Consider the following 16708-nt stretch of genomic DNA (forward strand, 5'->3'; position numbering starts at 1 on the left):
CAGCAAGTTCCCGCAGAATTCAGCCACAAGAGCATTAGTGAAGTCGGGCACTGATGTTTGGCGATTAGGCCTGGCTCGCAGTCTGCGTTCCAATTCATCCCAAAGTGGTTCGAAGGGGTTGAGGTCAGGTCTCTGTGCAGACCAGTCAAGTTCTTCCACACAGGTCTCGACAAACCATTTCTGTATGGACCTCGCTTTGTGCATGGGGACATTGTCATGCTGAAACAGGTAAGGGCCTTCCTCAAACTGTTGCCACAAAGTTGGAAGCACAGAATTGTCTAGAATGTCGTCTGCTGTATGCTGTAGCGTTCAGATATTTTTGTATATATAGTGTACTGTACGTTGATAAGAACATGTTTCTGGTGTAATGTTTTTTGTATCATTGCTAGGCTTTTGTCTTAAAAGGGAGAACAACAGTTTTCAGCTGTGCTAACAATTGCAAAAGGGTTTTCTAATGATCAATTAGCCTTTTAAAATGATAAACTTGGATTAGCTAACACAACGTGCCATTGGCAAACAGGAGTGATGGTTGCTGATAATGGGCCTCCATGCGCCTATTTAATTATTCCCATAAAAAAAAAATCTGCCATTTCCAGCTACAATAGTCATTTACAACATTAACAATGTCTACACTGTATTTCTGATCAATTTGATGTTGTTATTTACATGGACAAAAAACAAGGATATTTCTAAGTGACCACAAACTTTTGAACGGTAGTGTGTGTGTGTGTGTGTGTGTGTGTGTGTGTGTGTGTGTGTGTACACACACAAAGTCATTTCATATCCATAGATTAGAGCCTAATGAATTTATTTCAATTTACTGATTTCCTAAAATGAACTGTAACTCAGTAAAGTCTTTGAAATTGTTGCTTTTATATTTTTGTTCAGTTACGAATGATAACAGTTCCTCTCTCAATTAAAAAAAATCTTGCCAACACTCCTCTTTCGATAACCACCAAGCCTCTGTGTGAAATAACATTTTCATGCTCTTATCCCATATCGCTATAAGGTTTTGCGAACAGGTGTGCATGATGTAGTTTACGATCCAAGTTACCTGCTGCATAACTTGGAGTTCCACGTGCAGATCTTTTGCCACCATTTGCCGCCAGTGTATTCATTATAGCTCAGTGGGTGTATTATACAATGTGTCCATATGGCAGAGGGAGACACATTCATAACAAGAGTGCAGTTGCCTGCCTGCCATTCCGTGAGAGATTGTGTGCAAACGCCAACCATTCGATCCCATGGAATCTGTTTTTTGTCAATATAGCCATGCAGCACACAGAACATACCCTGTGCAGTTTCATGCTTGGGAATTGTGAGATAGAGCAATATGTCCTTGTGTAGAACATCCCCGACATGTAGCGAGCAAGAGTCAATGCATGGGCATCTCGGCCCTCGCAGCTAACGTTCATTTGGAGAACATAAGGTGGGGAGTTTGAGTTCTCTTGATTGCTAAAAATAGCATCAATTTTTAGTTTCACGGTGTTATCTGACAAAAGGTATTGATGTGAGTTTCTGTGCCTCAGCCTCCCCACACATTGTTTTCACATGATCAATTGTGGGCTGGTAAAACCAAAGTCTCTGCAATCGGTGTGGTTTCATAGCGTAGCGGGCTTAGCCATTCACCGTGAAATGATTGAAGTGCAAAGGTCAAGTGAGGCCTTTCCCATGATCTAAGGGTGCTCTCTGGTTGAATTTTAACTTTTAGATTTGAATAATTTAAATTGAGAGGTTAACCACATTCCAATGATTTGAGAGACAGACAATATTATAATATACATTTTCGTAGGTTTTTTTAACCAGGATTTTGGAAATTCTCCTATCAGGCGACCCCTAGCTTGGAAACCACTGCTCTACACTATACATAGATTAATTTCAGTTTGTGACAAAACAAGCAAACTATTAGAATTTTAGCAACCAGGAAATGGAAGAGCGATTTCTGCATATTGCACCTTGAAGACATTCATTACCTGTAGCTAGTTACATTGTCACTCACGAGATCAGCCAGGCTGGAACAAGAAAGTACACGCAGGCACGCCAATATGCACACACAGGAAATTGTTGAGTTCCACAAAATGGAAGATAACGTTGCGGATAAAGTTCAGAATGACAATTTCATGTGTACAGCATCTAAAAAACCTGCATCACAATTCTGAGACCTTTGGGTGTTTTTGGACACCCTGGAACTCCAGAATGATGCTCAGGATGTCAATCGCTGCAGAGGTAAGTTTGTCAAAACCCAGTGAAAATGTAAAAAAATATATATCTACACCATTCTATAACATGCCATTTACATCAAAAATACAGATTAAGTTCCAAAATGGTAAAATTCTCCTTCAAAATGTTCAAGACTAACCAGATCAATAAAGTTATATATATGGGCAATAAAGTTATATATATATATATATATATATATATATATATATATATATATATATATATATATATATATATATATATATATATATATATATATATATATATATATATATATATATATATATATATATATATATATATATATATATATATATATATATATATATATATATATAACTTTATTGCCCATATATATAACTTTATTGATCTGGTTAGTCTTGAACATTTTGAAGGAGAATTTTACCATTTTGGAACTTAATCTGTATTTTTGATGTAAATGGCATGTTATAGAATGGTGTAGATATATATTTTTTTACATTTTCACTGGGTTTTGACAAACTTACCTCTGCAGCGATTGACATCCTGAGCATCATTCTGGAGTTTATATATATATATATATATATCCATCTATTATACTGCCATCTCAGTGCGAGGGATGTCAAACTAGTTTGTTTAAAATACAAGGGCCAGGAAGGAGTCTTGACGGCACTGTCGCATCACTGCATGGGACAAGAGACCTGTTCATAGTCTCGCTCATTCCACATTTGTGATGAGGTGTGATGGTGCTTTGCTGGTGACACTGATTTATTTAGAATTCAAGGCACACTTAACCAGCATGGCTAACACTGCATACTTCAGCGATACGCTATCCCATCTGGTTTGTGCTTAGTGGGACTATCATTTGTTTTCAACAAGACAATGACCCAACACACCTCCAGGCTGTGTAAAGGCTATTTGACCAAGGAGAGTGATGGAGTGCTGCATCAGGTGACCTGGCCTCCACAATCACCCAACCTCAACCCAACTGAGATGGTTTGAGATGAGTTGGACCGCAGAGTGAAGGAAAAGCAGCCAACAAGTGCTCAGCGTATGTGGGAACTTTTGGAAAAGCATTCCAGGTGAAGCTGGTTGAGAGAATGCCAAGAGTGTGCAAAGCTGTAATCAAGGGTGGCTACTTTGAAGAATCTCAAATATAAAATATATTTTGATTAGTTTAACACTTTTGTTGATTACTACATTAATCAACTATTATTATTATTACCCTATTATTCTACAATGTAGAAAATTGTAAAAAAAAAAATTAAGAAAACCCTAGAATGAGTAGGTGTGTCCAAACTTTTGGCAGGTACTGTAGATACATACAATCAAGAGAATAACACTAAAAAGCTAGGTTTAATAAACTGTTTACAATGGACACTAAATAGTCAGTCAGAGTGGTGCGGTGTGAGGGCATAAAGGGCTTCCCACACCATGTTGTGACTCACAGAGGCACACTGGGAAGGTAAAAGCCACTTCCTGTTACTCTAACCCAGTCAGGAAGAATCCACTGTGGGGTTAGTCACCAGAAGCAACAGGGCCCCAAAAAAACAACACCGAGCTGAGATGTAGATTACCGGACATTGCTCTGTGATTTACTGCAACAGTGAGAAACATTTTGTTGAGTCAGTAGAACTATGTTTACTCTGAAAAAAACAGTGCTAAAAAGCCTTTGCTAATGTAGAGAGAATACCAACAGACATGCTTCCAAAAAGTGAAAGTGTATTTCAATATCAAACCTCAGCTGCAGCCACTCCAGATGCTCCATCATAACACAGAGATGGAGGCTAAACACCAAACATGGTAATAGGCCCTAATCTGGGTCAGGCTCTAAATGATTATTGTGGCCTGCAGCTCTAAGTAACCACAAGACTCCAGCAAGACAACCAGCTGCGGTGCCGAGTGTGTGTGTGTGTGTGTGTGTGTGTGTGTGTGTGTGTGTGTGTGTGTGTGAGAGAGTGAGAGACATCAGAGGAAAGGCTGATTAACGTTTTTAAAACGCGGGGCGGCAGAGCTTCGCTCTTCAGGGCAGATTTATGAAAGGTCTGTGGGAGAGTTGGATGAAGTTGCCTCTAGACACTGATCAAAGGTCAGTTTGTGTTTCCCCTAAATAGATAAGGGTAGAACTTGGAGAGGGTCAGCTTATCCTAGATCTGTGCCTGGGGTGGGGGTTGCCTGGTGGACGTCAGATCACCGCAGGGCCTCCGGCTGTGTGGAGGGGATGGGATTGACCCCTGAATTAAGGCCCATGCCCAAGCCTTTTAACTAGGTCTCACTCTGGAGTAGTTATCATCATCTACTCATTGGTTTCCACATGGGTGATTGAAAGCTCTACGAGGAGAAATTCATTAAAGTAAACAAACTAGGTTTTTATCTGTGGATGAATTGTCAGAGTAGAGAACACACAATTTTGTACGACTCAAAATTCTACAAAGATCAAGCAAAAAAAGGACCATATGCATTTCAGGTAAAATAAGAACCCAATGTTTATCTCCCAGGACAAATTAACTAGCAACATCAAGCTAGATAAATGTCCATGAATGCTCCATGTGTTTTGACCTGTCCCCAAATTAATATAGTTGGTTCACAGTTGGTTTTGGTATTTTAACCTGCGTGTCATGAACGCGTCTGGGTGGGAATAGACAAAATCAACATGCGCACGATGGCGCATTCGCAGTGCCAGTTTCGTTAAGGTGTTAGTGGGAATATCTCACCAGGGGAGGACCATCATCCTCAGTGAATTTTATAAAAATAGTGAAACAGTTAGTTATCCTTTATGGGATAAAACTATACTACAAATTATATATTCAGGCCAGCAAATAATTTATTAAAACACACTGTTTTGCAATGAAGGTCTACAGTAACCTCAACAGCACTCTGTAGGGTAGCACTATGGTGTAGCCGGAGGATAGCTAGTTTCCGTCCTCCTCTGGGTACCTTTACATCAATACAAAAACCTGGAGGCTTGTGGTACTCACCCCCTTCCATAGACTTACAGTAATTATTACAACATCCGGAGGACCTCCCCAACACATGAGAGCTCTTAGGGGATAGACATTGTCCACCCAATCAAAGGATCAGAGAATTAATCTTGTACTGAAAGCACAAGCTACTTCTAGCTAGCACTAGAGTGCATAATATGTGGTGAGTAGTTGATTCAAAGAGAGAGAGAAAAGACAATAGTATAACAAATTCATTCATTAAAAAAAATGGAGAAGCGACCGAGAAAGAGCTATCTAGATTTCATAATTTTTAAAAACTTTCACATGCAGCTAGCTAGTTTAGCCTACTCAAACACCCGGCTCAAACAGAGAGGGATGCTATGTTAGCTAGCTGGTTATGGCTATCCAACATTGGAACTGTTCTAAGTCTAGGAAAACGTTTGGTTTGATTAAACCGCGGCACAACTGTGTAACTGCTCAACTGCTTGCTGACTGTACACTGTACTGCATGTTTGTAGCGTGTTTACTCCAATAATGTTAGTTCTAGTAGCTATGTTGACTATGATGTTAGCTAATATGTAGGCTGTGTGTAGCGGTTATGATATGAAGGTTTGGCTTGGAAAGGTTTTTTCACCTGGTCACAGACAGTTGATGTGTTGTGCACTGAAGTCCACAAGTGAATGGAAAAGGTGAAAGTAGGAGAGCTCAATGAAAGGAATCATGCTGTTTGTATGTGGCTGCTATGAAAGCCAACTGTGTTTGTGTATGATCAGGATTGTATTCATTCTGACGATTCTGTTGAAAAACATTTCTTAAAAAGGAAGCAAACAGAACGAAAGCCTGAATTTGTGTAATAGAAACGCTTGTTTGCAACTGTTGGACCAACGATTACACCCTAGATCAGCTAGATGCAGGCAAGACGGTATTGAATGTGTCAATGTGTTTAAACTCTCATTTAAAGGCTAGGATGTAGCAACCTCATGATGGGTACAGGGAACATTTGAATATGAAAATCAAATATGAATGACAGTCATCCAATATGCTCTAATAGAAATAAGGCCACGCTCATTAAAAAAACATTGTCCTCTCTCATCTTAAACAGCACCAACCACCACTGCTCCTCACCTCTGAACAGCAGTGGATCAGCTCTCTTTTCCCTTTTCTTTCAAAGCAGAAAGCAGAAAGGTGATCCTGTCCTCTTGCCAAGTTGAACCTGAAGATCCACCATTAAAGACATCACCAGGATGGCACAGTGTCAGAATCAGGAAAACACATACAGGGGCTTGCATAAGCCTGCAGGGGGCTGAGATGTTGGGTAGGCCTGGGGGGCTTCGTGTGGCGGTGTTTGGGAAAGAGAAGCACATTGTTTACAGAGGAAATGGGAACAATGGCTGGAGCAACGGTAAGGGACGGTCTTGCAGGCTGAAACAACAGTCCCCATCTGTTGCACACCACCACACTGCACTGTCTCTAGCACACCTCATAACTCACAGGACTTCAGCATAAACAGTCTCTCCGTCCTCTTCTCCCCCTAGCCTCCCTGTTTACGCCAGCGCTCCACAGACCAACAGGTCCTTGTGTGTACATAACCTACTGAGGAACTGGATCTACACGTAACAGCAACACACTATGGTACTCATCTTACCCATGCATTTGAATCTCCGCCTGCATAACAATGTATGAGAATGTGAGGAAAGCCAGGGTGGTTAAGGGCTAAATCACAGCAGAAAAATGGCGGAGCTCACTATTTACTTTGGGAAAAGTGGGGCGGGGGGGGGGGGGGATCCTAGCTCCTCTTCTGAGTACTGCTGTTGTTGTTGCTGAGTGTTGTCCTTTTGTGTTTCATATTTACGGTATGGGAGGGAGGAGGGAATGAGGGACTTGAGAGTGCTGGGTTGTCCCGTCCGGCTGCCCCAGACATGCTGGAGAGCCAGCAGTGTCTCTATAAATACACTGCCTACGCGGCTGGCAAGCAGGCAGCTGCTGCTCACACAGACACACACACACACACTTATTGTGCATTCATGGTACACACACACACACACACACACACACACATTAGGCCATACAAGGCCAGTGATCCAAGTTATGTAAGTGATTAAGTGGTTAATGTGATGGCTCTATGATTGCCACCATGTAGTGTTATGGGAGGTGGGAGTACATATTGTAGGTGGTCTAACTGCTACATGGCTCAACATCAGACACAGTTCAGACACTGTTAACAACTCAACCTGAGCTCAGGGAATTTGTCCGACTTGGAGCCATGGAGACGTCAATAGACACCAGACATTGTTTGGTTCCCTCCACGACATTGCCAGACAGGCAATGTAACTACAGTGATACACACTGGGCAATATGGAGAGCCTTTAGATGTACACAGTTAGGTAAACTATCCTCCATACTGGTGCCAAATGTTTAATCTATCAGCACAATACCATTCCGATTCACATTCTCACTAGAATGTAACCAGTCTTAGAACGTTTAATGTCAACATGGAACCTGAAACCCCAAAACATGGTTTACCATTGTTTCCTTGTGTAGGCGTTATCTAGGTCTCGTCTGGTGTTATGTTATGTGTACATGTTAATCCATCCTTTGCCTCTTACATGGACATGAACAAACCCACTGGTTCATCAGGTTAAGCCTAAAAAGCTGGCTTTTCTCTCAGTATACAACCAGAACCTGCTCTGATTGTTAGACAAGAAATTAGCAGAAGGCAGACCAGAGAGCTTTACAGGCCTTCTCCATATCACATTCAACTTTCATTAAGCCAAAACACTAAAGTTTCTCTATGGCTGCATGAACACAATAGCAGACTGAGTGCAGGGGTTATGATAAGAGACCACTATGGGGCCTTGTTGAAGACCATGATAATGCAATGTAAGGTAAAAATGGTAGAGAAATGGCTACAGTAGAAGTATATGTAAATATGGAGATGGGGTGGCAGCCTACATTATAGACCTATAGCTGAATTCTAAGGGTTGTTTTGTGTGAAACCACACTGGATTGTGTCTGATTGTGATGTTGTACACTGATAAACCCAGAGGCACAGATTGTGCTGCTTCTGAGATTCAGTGATAAGAGAAATACTGAGATGGACATACAAAAATGGTACAATAACTGCCCTGCCATAGAGACTGCACTACATCCTACACCCTCTCTATTATACAAGAACAGACACGGGACGACGGTTTAACACAAAATCAGATTTGGAGTTTAGGAAGGCGAATGGTTACAATAACACACACACACACACACACACACTATGGTAAAACAATGTCCTATATGTAATTAAAGTTTGTCTGAATCACTGAACCACACCAGAAAGTGACCGGGCCTTGTTGGACTGAACAGCATTCCCGTTCCCTCCCTGTAACCTTAATCAGAGGCCGGGGGAAAAAAGGAGAGGATTGCTTTCCCATTCTGCCCAGGCTCCAGAGCTCTGGTTACAAGGAGAATCCCCCAGGTCATCCACACAACGGAAACCCAACACTGACTGTAGAGGACTGGGTCTCTATGGGAATAGGAGTCTCTCTGTCTATCTATGGCTAAACACTGTATTTCAGGGGATGAAGACTTGCCCAAACTATTAGGAAACCATAGAATTCTAACAAGAATAGCATTAGCTATAAATCTATGGCAGTGTTTCCCAAACTCGATCCTGTGGACCCCAAGGTGTGCATGTTTGGGTTTTTGCCCAAGCACTATAGCAGATTAAAATTTAAAAAGTTTGATGAGTTGATTATTTGAGTCAGCTGTGTAGTGCTAGGCCAAAAACCAAAAATGTGCATTCCTCGGTGTCCCCTAGGCCAAAAGAATCAGATCTTACGGTCGCTTTAATTCTCTGTAAGGTCTGAACGGCAGGCTGCCATGATCAGGACAGCGCGGAGCCGCTGGGAGATATGGCTTGGAAAACATACCTCAATCCAGAGATGTGAGAGTGCACTGTACTCTTAATTATCCCATTAGCCGAAATGATACATTGAGAAGATTGAAATACTGAGTTTTTAATTAAACTGCAGTTTTTGTCAGCATGCTAGGCTAGCTAATGCTAAATCAACCCATTGGATTCGACAACACTTCCAGCAGCAACTCACCCCAATGCAAGACGTTGCATTTTCATGGAATCCAAAGGGCTGCTATAGCATTAGATGACAAAAACTGCATTTTAATTTGAAACCAGCAGTACTCCAATCTTCGAGTCACCATTCTGGGATAATTAGGAGTACAGAGACACATTCCATCCCTGGATTTACCCAGCCATATACCGCGCCGGACTCTGGTTGTCCACATTGTGGCATAGCACCGTTTCGACTAGAGAGAAGAAACTAACGAAAGTCACAGTCTGGCTAGCGGTCCCCAGAACCAAGTTTGGGAAAAGCTGATCTCTGGGTTTCTAAGGGAAAACATCCTCAGATAGATAGCATGAATGGCCTTCCATCAATTGGAGGGTTTCTTGAATTCCAACAACCCAAAAATGACAAATGTCAGAAGGGCTCGGATTCAGAGTTCTCTGGGTTTGTTGTGGAATGTTACACTGGACAGCAGCTGGAAATCGTATTCAATTAAATTAGAACAAAGAGGAGAGGAGTGGCAAGGGAGGAAGTGGAATGTTACTTGCTAATAATAGGCCTTCCCATTCGCCAGGCCTGCCTGCCAGCAGGGAAGAATAGCGCTAGCTGGCTTGACACAGGAAGAGACCAGAGTGCCATTTTCCCTGAGACATGTTAGGGCTAGCAGTGACTGACCACTGTCAGAGATGCACAGTAGGTTAGCACAAAAACCTCTATGACGCACTAGAGAATGGCCTATTTTTGGGGGGGGTCAAGATCGATATTTTAGGCCGATATTCAATATCATTTGGATGACAACATTTCCCAGAGACAGCCATGTCATTAATGCATCAATATGAAAATCAAATAATACATTTGACTTTGTTTGTACCAATCTAACTACATTTCTTGAATGTCTTGACAAACTGGGTAAATTAAGATGGCATAGGCCTACTCTAAGACGAAGGCATTTTCAATAGGAGTGTGTGCATGCATTGAGTTATTGGGTTTTCCTGGCTGATCAGTGGAGTCTATGGTGCTACAGATGACAAAATCTGTTTCCCTTCCATTTGCATAGAAGCATCACATTATGATGTTCTTCCAAACAGGAGTGACATGCTGGAGTGATGCTTCAATGCAAATGTTGTTGACCATAGGCTCTTTTTTTAGGATAGATTGAAAATATAAAATAACATCTATTCAATGCAAATGGGTCCAACGTAACGTCATGACTTGCGATCACGGATGCTTATGAAACTTGTATATGTTGTAATTTTCCATGATCGGGATATTCTTTTTCTCTCCAGCTGTCATGACGCATCTCTCGACGCATCAGCTGCCAGGACGAAATTCGAAATAACTCAATTGGCTAGTTCAGCTATCTGTCAAGAAATGGGTGGGCTGTAACTAGGGCTGTGGCAGTCATGAACTCTCGTCAGCCGGTCTCATGAAATAGCAGTCGGTCTCACGGTAATTGACAGTAAATTAACAAAACACACTTAGCATCTCCTGGCTTCCACACATGATGCAGACCTTTGGAACATCTACATTTTAAAAAGTCTAAGAAATCCATGTAATATAGCCTACACCTTGACAATAAATCCATTATTTATTTTAGACAGGTCTAAAGAAACATGATATGAAGAAAATGTAGTCTATTTCAGAACAGAATAGCATACTCTGAGTTGTCCTTATGTTCGGTCCTGATCTGGCTATCCCAAATGGCTGTGTGCTACACTAGTTCATTTAGCAGACAAGATTTCCTCAGAATTCCGTGGCATTATTTTATAGTATGAAGAATACAATTGAACACAGCTGAATAAAATATAAATCCTTTCTCCAAACGATTTGAGGGAGTGCGCGCATCTGGCTATTCTGTGTTGAGCGGTTAACAAAGAAATAGGTACTCCTATATGCTCAATTTAGAGTTAATGTAACTTTAGTTGTTCTATACGTTTAGATTTGTAATACATTGTAAGGCTGCATCATGCGACTAGTGATGATTTGAAAAAAGTTGCTTGAAGGCATGAGCTCTGCTTTGTTTTTTTTGTGCAGGCTGTACACAGTTCATTAGTCTCTCATTCACAATTTGACAAGCACTTTTTTTTCATTTTTATTTAACCTTTAGACAGTTAAGAACAAATTCTTATTTTACAATGACGGCCTACCCCAGCCAAATCTTCCCCTAACCCGAATGACGCTGGGCCAACTGTGTGCCACCCTATGGGACACGGCCGTTTGTGAAACAGCACGGGATCGAACCAGGGTCTGTAGTAACGCCTCTACCACTGAGATGTAGTGCCAAGTGCCACTCGGGAGCCCCCAATAATTCCTTGTCTTTACATATACTAAATAATATACACTATTGTTCAAAAGTTTAGGGTCACTTAGAAACGTGCTTGTTTTTGTCCATTAAAATAATATCAAATTGATCAGAAATACAGTGTAGACCTTGTTAATGTTGTAAATTACTATTGTAGCTGGAAATGGCAGAGTTTTTATGGAATCTGGCACGTTGTGTTAGCTAATGCATATTTATAATTTTAAAAAGGCTAATTGATCATTAGAAAACCCGAGGCGCGTTCTGTCTGAATGACTCCAATCTGCTCATAGTTTGAGAAGTGAGAACACACACACGAGCGCTGATCTACAGATTTTTGGTCCATAAACATGCAGGAAGATTATTTAGGTAGCTAACCCTATTGCCAACCTTTATTTAAGCATTTTTAAACACTTCAATCTTTCCCTATTACGACAATCATCTAATCTGACTATCAACTGTCGATTTACGGATACGATTGCGGCTGGTCAGATCAGCACACTAGTAAATAGCTAGCATTACACCGCAAGTCAGATGGCTTTGTTGCCAAAAACGGTGCATGTTCAAAATGATAACAATCTAAGGGTAGCTAGCTATGTTAGCTATTAGATCCTATCTGATAGCTTAGCACCATGTTTACCAAGACAACTAGCTAGCATAGTAGCTAATATAGCTAGCGAACACCACATAAAATGGTTAGTTATTGTAATCTTTGCTAACCGGTCACACAGCTCTCTGCTTAGCTATCTTGTTAGTGAATTAACTAAACAAATATTTGCAACAGGAGGAGTTTGAATTTGGTCACTGTGTCAATTCATCCATTTCTCAATAATACACCTTTCTGTTAGAGAATGAGCTAGCTTGCTGCTGCTGCTGATTTTCTCACCTAGACATCCCTCAACAATGTGCAGTGCTCGTAGCTCAGGCGGTGAGTGAAAGCTGTCATAGTAGCAGCTTAACTATGTACATGGACTATGGGCAAAGCCGATAGAGAAGGGCCGATAGCCAAGAATACAAAAGGCCAATATAAATCGGACAATTACAGTCGTTCTCTAGTTAGCACCAAATGTGATGAAAGAATGGTAATTTAGGGTTAGTTGGGGCAGTTCTCTTATTGGAGCTTTGGTGCCAACATGGCGCGGCAGGGTAGTCTAGTGGTTAGAGCGTTGGAACCGGAAGGTTGCAAGTTCAAATCCCCGAGTTGACTAGCTACAAATCTGTCGTTCTGCCCCTGAACAGGCAGTTAACCCACTGTTCCTAGGCCGTCATTGAAAATAAGAATTTGTTCTTAACTGACTTGCCTAGTTAAATAAAGGTAAAAAATATATATTAAAAAAAAATAATAATCTACATCTCAAACAAAGTCTGCCAATGTTTGAAACAACAAATTAATGGGAGGAAAAGCCTTATGTTGGGCAGCAACAGTCATTTGTGTATCAAGGTCAATATTATGGTGATATTAGTTGGAAATTATATCCATAAATATCATTGGTCGAGTGGAAAGTTTAACCAGTTCCCCCTCAGATCTACCTAATCTGTGGCAAAGCACTATGGGTGGCTCCTCTTGTTACTGCTGGGGACAACTGGTGGTTTGGGAGAGGTGAGAGGGGAAAGAGGGGTTGAATGTGGAGGGGTAGGCGGCGAGTGGGCGCAATATAATGGCAGCTGTTGATGGGCCGTCTAACTATAGACCTGTAGCTGGCTAGGCTTGGTAGTGCATGGGTGCAAGACACAATCTCTCTCTCACACAAACACACCCCATTGAGGAAGGGGGACCAGACCTACGTTCACCTGAAAATAACAGTATTTAACTGTCCACCTACACACCCCTACCCTGTATAAACACTCATATATCATCACAACCTAAGAGAGCACAGTTGTGACTTCAAGGCTGTTGAGTCAAGGCTCTAAAACACAGACAGGCAGACAGACGGAGAGCGATCAAGAGCGAGAGAGGACCTTTGCTGGATGACAGATGGATGTCCTCAGAGAAGGCCAATTTGGTCTTTCAAACCTAATAATATGAATTACAGTGGTTTGTTTTCCACTAGGGCAGAGGATATCCAGACATGACAAGTTCTTCTGGTGCTACGATCTCCCTGGTCAAAAGCTGAAAGAAGTACAAGCAAAAAAGTTCAGCTAAAATTATTCTAGTAATTTCAAAAGATATGTTGATAACTGCACTGTGATTTAAAATGTATGTTAATGACTCAATTTTGTTTAAAAGATGTCACATGGCAGATTTTTGTTTACGAAAATGTCTGTCGCTTCCAATGTCCAAAATCACCACATCCCAAACCGCTACATCAACCCTTCCGCTCATTCTCGCCTTGACCAATCACAACAAAGATCAGAGCAGCATGGGTCTCTATGTTCCCTGGCTGTGGTTGATGTGATCCTGATTTATCCTGTACTGAACAGCAGGAGACAAACAACATTCAGACTGGTCTGGGACAGGCTTCATTAGGCCTTCATGTGCCAGGCCTGGCCCACATCCCAGTATGTTAAACCAGTAACCAGAACCCACACTGGAGTCCAACAACAGACAGACTGATGCAGGGCAGCTCTCTCTCTCCTACGCCTGTAGCGCGCGCACACACACACGCACAGCTTCCTCAAAGAACTCCATTAGAGGAGAGAACTCATGCATATCAAGAACGCTGCACTCGGACGAAGGCCTGGGCCTATACAATTACCTCTGTATGTGTTAGTGTGAATGTTTTAAACGTTAACGTTTAAACGAAATTGAGTCATTAACATTTAATTTTAAAATCACAGTGCAGTTATCAAAACGATCACTGATCATCATCATAAAAGGGAGAAAAAAGAATTCAACAAATAGGCCTACCTAGTTTGAAAGATGTAAATCCCCTCTTACTAATGATTTGCCACGGATATAAAGCGCTCTGCACCTCATTGTCATCAACAGTCATTTTTTTTTTTTTTAAGTGCTGGTTACAGAAATTGTTGCAGTTGATAGGCAGCCATTATCAACGGTCTACTTTAGTTGAGGTAATTTGCTAAATGAAAGACAACGCGCCATTTGAGCCGTGACTCGCGCTACTGAAACAGGTGCATCTTTCATCCATATCACTGTTCACCTTTTACAACCCGTTTCAAGAGGTGTTATTTCTTTATTATGGAAGTTGAGACACTTAACAGCATTAGAAAGCAAAAATGATTCCCTTTTTAAACAGTATATACCCGCATTTGACTTGTTTTCTTTAGCCCTGTTTTTTATTTGTGAGTTTATACTAGGTGGGCAGGCTTTTATTAAACATAAAACAAATTGTCCCCTACACTAGGGCCCTATGATTACCCCAATGCAGAAAACGCGGACGGAATCGCAGAATTTGGTAATAAAAATGGAATCAACTGTAAAACGTGGAATATTGCAGAAATTTCCATAAATTTGGCTGAAACTTTATAATAATTTTGCACGCCCAATTTTTCAGTTTTTGATTTGTTAAAAAAGTTTGAAATATCCAATAAATGTTGTTCCACTTCATGATTGTGTCCCACTTGTTGTTGATTCTTCACAAAAAAATACAGTTTTATATCTTTATGTTTGAAGCCTGAAATGTGGCAAAAGGTTGCAAAGTTCAAGGGGGCCGAATACTTTCGCAAGGCACTGTAGCGATGCATAATGTCAGCAGTTGTCTGCCTCTCCATCTAGCTAACTATCGCTGTATCTATATTGTTAACACTTGAAACAAAAAAAAACAAAAAAAAGTGACAAAATAAGTGTTAGGTTAAAACAATTTAAGTTTTTTATTTTCTTTCATTGCAGGTATTGAAAACCAGTACGTTCTGGTGGTTGTCATTTTCATGGACAGAGTTCAAAGTTTTCCCAGGCTATACTAGCCTCCCTCCACAGCAACGATCTGAACCTGAATGATGCCTGGGCAGTCATAGATAATGCCTCCTACTGCCTGAAGGCATACAAGGAGATTCTGAAAGGAGTGATGCCCAAGTGTCCATGTAACCCGTCTCTGCCATGACATCAATCTGGTGGGTGAGACCTGGCAACACTACAAACACCTCTCTGAAGTTGCAACACTTGTGAAATGGATGAGATCGGTCTCCTTCAAGAAGCCTGCCAGAAAGAGAAGATGGGTGAGCTGCCTTATTATGAAGGAGTTTGTGCAGGCCAAGGCTCCTCCTGAAGCAGTGAGCTCCAGATGGAATAACTGGTTTGAGGCAGTGAAATACCATGCAGAGCATGTTCATCTGTACAGAGAGTTTTGGTTGGCAGAAAAGTCATCATCCCAGGCAGTCACAAACATTCTCAGCCAGCTGGAAACAGAGGTGGTGCAGGCCCTCACTGTCACACTAACCTTCATCTCGGAGGGCTGCTCTAAACTGATGACAGCTCTGTCAATCCTAGAAGGAACCCACTGTCCCACAACAGTGTCTGCATACAATGTCATGGAGGATCTGGGCTCTTACCAAATGAATGGAACGGCAAAAACATGTGGGTATGGTGCCAAGACAGATGAGCTATTGAGAAAGATTGGGATTGGAGAGAGAAGGGAGGTGCTTGACCATCTCCATGATGCATTCCACTTGGCCTTCAAAGTGTTTGGCAGGTTTTTTTTTTCCTTCAGCTGTTCGAACCCAAAAAAGGGTTGAGGTCGAAGTCGAAGTTTGGTAGCCGAAGTCTACGCCTTTCGTCAGTGTACTACTCAATAGTACGTCAATAGTACGTCAATAGTACTACTAACACCTTCCTAATGTGTCTTACAGATCCTTCTTTAACCCGTCTCCTCCCCTTCATCTACACTGACTGAAGTGGATTTAACAAGTGACATGAATAAGGGATCATACCTTTCATCTGGATACACCTGGCCAGAAGCGGGCAACTGAACAGTGTCCTGTCTATACTCGGTTTGTTGTTTTTAATTAAATACTTTTTAAAAATCATAGCTAAAGATAGTATTGCTACGGATTCCGCAATGTGGTCAGCCTTTACAGCTGGGACCACAACTTTGTGTCCCGGATTCCTGTTAAGTACCAGTTAGCTGCTAGCCCACTGGTGTTTTTACCCACGGCTGGGCACAAATGCGTAAGGTGCGAGATGTTTTAGAGACTGACAAGGTCTGGTAGTGCTCCAATTCTCCTTGTCAGAATAAGCAAGAGGACATAGAAAGCATATCAACTCCTGTAGAAATTGCACAATGGTTATTGTGAGTAAC

At 41.4% G+C, this 16708-nt stretch overlaps 1 protein-coding gene across 6 annotated transcripts in view; it reads right to left on the bottom strand.

The window, feature by feature from the left end:
* Window positions 1-16708, bottom strand: part of LOC110521854 (WW domain-containing transcription regulator protein 1) — an 81395-nt gene that overhangs the window by 18006 nt on the left and 46681 nt on the right. The gene's annotated exons all lie outside the window — the stretch shown is intronic.

Source organism: Oncorhynchus mykiss, chromosome 30 (genome assembly GCF_013265735.2).
Source record: "Oncorhynchus mykiss isolate Arlee chromosome 30, USDA_OmykA_1.1, whole genome shotgun sequence".
Taxonomy (NCBI): domain Eukaryota; kingdom Metazoa; phylum Chordata; class Actinopteri; order Salmoniformes; family Salmonidae; genus Oncorhynchus; species Oncorhynchus mykiss.